Source organism: Dasypus novemcinctus, chromosome 16, assembly GCF_030445035.2.
Source record: "Dasypus novemcinctus isolate mDasNov1 chromosome 16, mDasNov1.1.hap2, whole genome shotgun sequence".
Taxonomy (NCBI): domain Eukaryota; kingdom Metazoa; phylum Chordata; class Mammalia; order Cingulata; family Dasypodidae; genus Dasypus; species Dasypus novemcinctus.
Genome location: NC_080688.1, coordinates 80914401 through 80920626, shown reverse-complemented (window position 1 = coordinate 80920626; position 6226 = coordinate 80914401). Strand labels below are relative to the sequence as shown.

Genomic DNA, 6226 nt, shown 5'->3' with positions numbered 1-6226 from the left:
AAAACACTCCATCCAACAACATCAGACCATACATTCTTCTCAAGTGGACCTGGAACTTTCTCCAGGAAAAGACCATATATTAGGACACAAAGCAAGTTTCAGGAATTTAAAAAGGAATGAAATCATATAGAGTATGTTCTCTGACCACAACAAAATGAAAATAGAAGTTAATAATGAAGGGAAATTTAGAAAAATTCACAAATACACAGAAATTAAGTATTACATTCAAAAATGACTATCAAAGGAGAAATCACAAGGTAAATTAGAAAATAGTTTGGGAAGAATGAAAATGAAGACAGATCTCAAAACTTACGGGCTCAGCAGAGCAGGTAAAGCTCAGGGTCTCATATAAGGTCCCAGGATCAATCTCCAGAACCTCCTCATGGGTTCAGTGAAAACCACACTGAGGGAATTTGATTGTTGTACATACCTATATTAAAAAAGATTTCATTCTCACTTTTCACATAGCCAATTGCACATGTCTTTATTGGTCATTCAAGTGGAGCAAAGGAAACATCGTTTTAAAACTCAGGTGAACTGTTTGTCTTATATCCTGTCAGGAAACAAACTGAAATTAAAAAACTAAAAGAACAAAGATTTCAGAGTGATATCATCACTATGGCGATGTAAGACATCCCCTGAAAAATACTCCCTAGAGACTTAGTTAGTAAAAGGACAAATCCCATTTGCTTGGAACTTTGGAGGATGATAGAGACTAGAGAAAGACTACACAAACACTGTATCAAAACAAAACAAAATTAAAAAAAAAAAAAAACAGATTAAAACCTAGGTAGAATAATTCTGTCCCAGAACACCAATCTGAACCCATTCCCTCTCCCTCACTCAGTCTTGCACACCTTGGAATTCACACAGAAGCAAATGACACAGGTCCTCCCACTGTGGACAGAAGCTATAGAGCAATATACAGCAGTGAGATAGAACTCCATGCATATCAAGGCACAGGGGCCTAAGCCCACCGAAACCCAAGGTAGAAAATAAGCCACAAAGGTGTGCTACATACAAAAGGTACCTGGTGGTGATAGGGGTGGAGAAGAGAGAGATCATGATTGAAAGGCTAGTAAGAACTATTGTGCCCTCAGTCAATTTAGTTGGCTAAACCACAGAAAGGTAAAACAGACCTATCTGAAGTGACCTACCATTCTAGATTGACTCCATCAGGCTCCTCTATTTGGGATACCAGAAGTGGAAAAAAATTGGGGGCAGAAAAGCCTCACAGAAAGTAAAAAGGTACAAAGGTTAAACTGGACTGATGTAAGATAGAATGGATTACAGAACTAAAACATGTAAGGAAAATGGGGTATGGAGTGAGGGAGAGAATCAAATGAAGAGCTAAGAAAATCTGAACAGTTAAGCAGGGGCTATTCTAAAGGTTTATAATAAGTTAGACCAAGCATCAAAGAAGAGCCTTAACCCAAAGCCAATCAACAATAAAATCCCAGTGCGGGGGGGGGGGGGGGGGGGGTGTGGAGGAGGGGAAGGACTTTCAGAGTTAATTCATCAAGATAACAGATGCCAGAAATCAACAAAAAATTAAAAGCCAGGAAGATATGGCTCAATCAAGGGAACAAATCAAAATTTCAGAAGACCACAGAATTTGGAACTAATCAATGATAATCAAGCAAATCTAAGTCAATTAAAAAAGATGAAGAAAATATGCATGAAAAGCTAAACATCTTAAAAAGACAATGTGTGAGCGTAAGAAAGAATTTGAAAATATAAGAAGAAACCTAACAGAAAATATAGCAATGAAAGGCACAATAATAGACTTTAATAGACATTAAAAACACACTAGATAATTAAATAATAAAAATACTCTAATAATGATTGAAGTGGTGAATGTACAACTGTGTGATTACATCAAATGCCATTGATTGTACACTTTCGGAGAATTGTATGCAATATGTATCAATAAAATTAATTTATTTAAAAGAAAAACAACCCAATTTAAAACTGGGCAAAAGACTTGAATATACATTTCTCCAGAGAGGATATACAAATGGCTAAAAAGCACATGAAAACATACCCAACATAACTAGTATTTGGGAAATGCAAATCAAAATCCCAATGAGATACTTCACACTTTAAAAAAAGAAACAGAAAATTACAAGCATTGGAGAGGATGTGGAGAAATAGAAACACTGATTAACTGCTAGTGGGAATGTAGAATCCTGCAGTTGCTGTGAAAGATTGGCAGTTCCTCAAGAATCTAAATATAAAATGACCATATGATCTGACAATTTCACTACTAGGTATATATCCAGAGGAATTGAAAGCAGGAACTGGAATAGGCATTTGTACACTGATGTTCATAGTGACATTATTCACAATTGCCAAAAGATGGAAGCAATCAAACTGTCCTTCAACTAATGAATGGATAAACAAAATTTCATATATACTGGAATGCTATTCAGCTGTAAAAATAAATGAAATCCTGAAGCATGTGATAACATGGATGAACCTTGAGGACATTATACTGAGAGAAATAAACCAGACAAAAAAGGACAAATAGTGTATGATCCCACTGATATGAACAAATTATAATAAGCAAGTTCATAGAGTTAGAATCTAGAATAAAAGATATTAGGGGATAGAGTGGAGGTAGAGAATGTGGAGCTGATGCTTAATTTGTGCAGAATTTCTATTTAGGTTGATTGTAAAGGTTTGGAATTGGGGAAAAAAAGATTTGAAATTAATAATCTAACTTCCTCCCTAAGAAGCTGGAAAAAAAAAAAAAAACAAAATAAAAACAAAGGAAGCATAGTGGAGGAAATAAAGATTAAAGTGGAAATAAATTAAACAGAGACTAGAAAAACAATATAGAAAATCAGTGAAACAAAAGTTAGCTCTTTGAAGATTTTTAAAATTGAGAAAACTTTAGACTGATCAGTAAGTAAGAGGAAATATCCAGATTACTACAATTAGCATGAAAGAATATTACTACTGAATTTATAGAAATAAAAAGCAGTATAAGGAAAGGAAATACATGCCAAAAAATTAGATAATATATATGAAATGGACAAATTCCTAGAAAGACAAAAACTACTAAAATTACCTCATATTTTTTGAATGTAATATTTAAAAAAAAATAATAAAATAAATTAAGTTCACATGAAAGAATAAAAAAAAACTACTAAAACTGACTCAGAAAGAAATAAAAAATCTTAGTAGACCTATCACACATTAACAGATTGAATTGATAATTTAAAAACTTCCCACAAAGAAATATCCAAGTTCAGATGGCTGCACTGCTAGATTCTATCAAATGTCTAAAAAAGAATTAACACCAATTCTTCACAGCTCTTCAAAGAAATAGAAGGGAGAATATTTTCTAATATATACTATGAGGGTGGTATTGCCTGATACCTAAACCAAAGATATATTAAAAAAAAAAAAAAAACTACCAATATCCCTTATGAATATAGATGGAAAAAAAATTTAACAAAATAGCAAAGTAAACCAGCAGTATCATAAAAGGATTATACACCAAGACCAAGTCAAACTTATTTCAGGCATGCAAAATTGGTTTAGCATATGATTATTAATGTAAATGCAATGCATTAATAGAATAAAGGATAAAACTACATGGCCAGCTCAATAGATGCAGAAAAGCATTTGACAAACCTAACACCCTTTCATGATTTGAAAAAAAAAAAAACAAACGAGCAAAAGAGAACTTGCTCAAACTGATAAAAGACATCTACAAAAATCCCATGGCTAGCATTGCATTTAATGATAAAAGAAGAAATGCCTTCCCTGCAAGTTCAGGAATAGGACAATGATATCCGCTCTTACCATTTTTATTCAACATTTTACTGGAGGGTCTAGCAAGGACAATTAGGTAAGAAAAAGAAATAAAAGGCATCCACATTGGAAAGGAAGAAATAAAGCTCTCTTTGTTTGCAGAAGACATGATCTTGTTACCAGATGGCTCTGGTTTCTGGGCTTCTAGGTTAGTGATTTATGTCGCATAAAAGAATTTAAGAACCTATGATGTCATAGGGTAGGCAAGGGAATAAACAGTTTTTTAAGAAAAAAGAAAAAGAGAAAAGTACATGATCCATGCCTTGTACCTATGGCACAATGACCTATGGCAGGGTGAGTTGCACACATGGGACTCTAGGCCAGGGCTTTTTAAAGTCTGCTGTTCTGATTGGTTGCCCCACCTGTCATTTCTCAGGGGGACAATAGTAAGGCCTTTTGAGGATATCTGGGACTTTCCCTCTCATTCCAAATGAGATTCTCATAGTCAGGCTCTCAGAGTGTCTTTCCAGCAGGCTTCTTCTCAAGAGGTTTCCAGGAAGTGCCTCATGGCCATGGTGTCTGTTGTCCATGCTGTCTGTTGAGCCATGTTGTCAGCCACCTCTCCCCTTTAGCTATAGTCACCTGCCTCAAATGCCCCCTCAGAGAGTTCATGCCCTTATTCTTAAGGAGGTGCTGAGGGGCAACAGTCTTCTGTAACTACTTCCTACTGTGTAGGGCAGTAGTCCCTGCCTAACAGGACACAAACCTCTCTGGCTATTCTATTGTGGTTGAGGGAAGACAGGTCTGGCACCTTGGTTGGAACTAGATAGAAGTCCCGCACGAGTAATAAGGTATTGATTCTGTAAGAAATAAAATTATTTTTAATTTTGAAGGTACATGGTCCTACTAAAAGAATGAAGAAGATGGTGGTAGGTGGACCCAAAATGGGGGCCAGCCATGACATACTAGACCATGAGAGTGAGAAAGGCCAGGTGCCTTCAGAGGCTGTATCCTTCCAAAGCTAATGGGAGATGGCATGCTTCCTTGAGTTCTTTTATGCTATTGGTTGACTCTAGGGAGAGACTGTGGTAGACCTGCTGGGTTTGAGTATAAACTGCCAACCCCAGTTCCCACAGCAGTGGTTATCTTAAGGACAGCTTGGAAGAGAGACGCTGCCCTAGACATAAACTCACAAACACAGTATAGGAAGGCAACAACAAGACAAGCATTCTGCAAGCAAAATAAAGTTAGTACTTAAGAGAGTTGTTCTATGGGAAGCGGACTTGGCCCAGTGGTTAGGGCATCCGTCTACCACATGGAAGGTCCATGGTTCAAACCCCGGGCCTCCTTGACCTGTGTGCAGCTGGCCCATGCACAATGCTGATGCACGCAAGGAGTGCCCTGCCACACAGGGGTGTCCCCACATAGGGGAGCCCCACACTCAAGGAGTGCACCCCATAAGGAGAGCCACCCAGTGTGAAAGAAAGTGCAGCCTGCCCAGGAATGTGCCGCACACACAAAGAGCTGACACAACAAGATGACACTACAAAAAGAAACACAGATTCCCATGCCACTGACAACAACAGAAGCAGACTAAGAAGAACACAGAGCAGATAGACACAGAGAACAAACAACTGGGGCAGGCAGGGAAGGGGAGAGAAATAAAATAAATAAATAAATCTTAAAAAAAAAGAGAGTCGTTCTTTTGTTTTATAGGCACCTTCATTCATTAATTAGAAAAGGAATTAAGTTTACCAAGACTTTTAACATGTTCAATATCCCTCTGCATATGATCTATAATAGAAAAGATATCATTATAATCATTAGGCATATAGATTCAGTCCAAAATGCTAATCAATGCACAAGTTCCTCTTTGAGTTGCAGTTAATAGATCTAAGCTCCAGGTTGCAATACCACACGTTATCTCTCCTTGGGAGCAGGCCATAATGCCAATTGTGTTTAAGTTCTACTTACATCCCTCAGGTAATTATTGCTCCACTTGGTATGCCCTTCACACAGCCAGCATGCTGAGGCACTGTTGATCCTAGACAGAAACTAGGAAAGCAAGGCTCCAGTGTCTCACTGGTCTGGTGCATAATACCTTTTGGCACTATGAAACAGAGCCAGTCTGGAGATTATGTCCTTTGTAAACGTGGCCATTGCTGACTGCTGCAGGAGCCTGAAACTCCAAGTACTCTTCATCCATTTCAGGAGCATGTCCAGAAATGTAGTAGATACTTTTATTGTTTTAGGGGTTGCAGAGAGTGACCAAGTCAATAACTCAGATGGAAAGACACCATGCAGGGTATTTGAGCCTGGTTTGAATGCATGAGAGTTTGACAATACAGTCATACCTCAGTACTTGACTGCTTTGAAACTCATCAGATTTGGTACTTGACACATTTTGATATGAAAACTTTGTCCTGCGACACCCAAGCTAGAATTTGTGTCAGTTGCCTCATGA

The 6226-nt window shown here is 37.5% G+C and overlaps 1 non-coding gene across 1 annotated transcript; it reads left to right on the top strand.

Moving 5' to 3' along the window:
* The first annotated feature begins 450 nt into the window (after positions 1 to 450).
* On the top strand, positions 451 to 569 carry LOC111767389 (small nucleolar RNA SNORA27). Its single transcript, XR_002799219.1, has one exon. It is a non-coding gene; the product is annotated as a small nucleolar RNA SNORA27 (small nucleolar RNA).
* Positions 570 to 6226: the final 5657 nt, after the last annotated feature.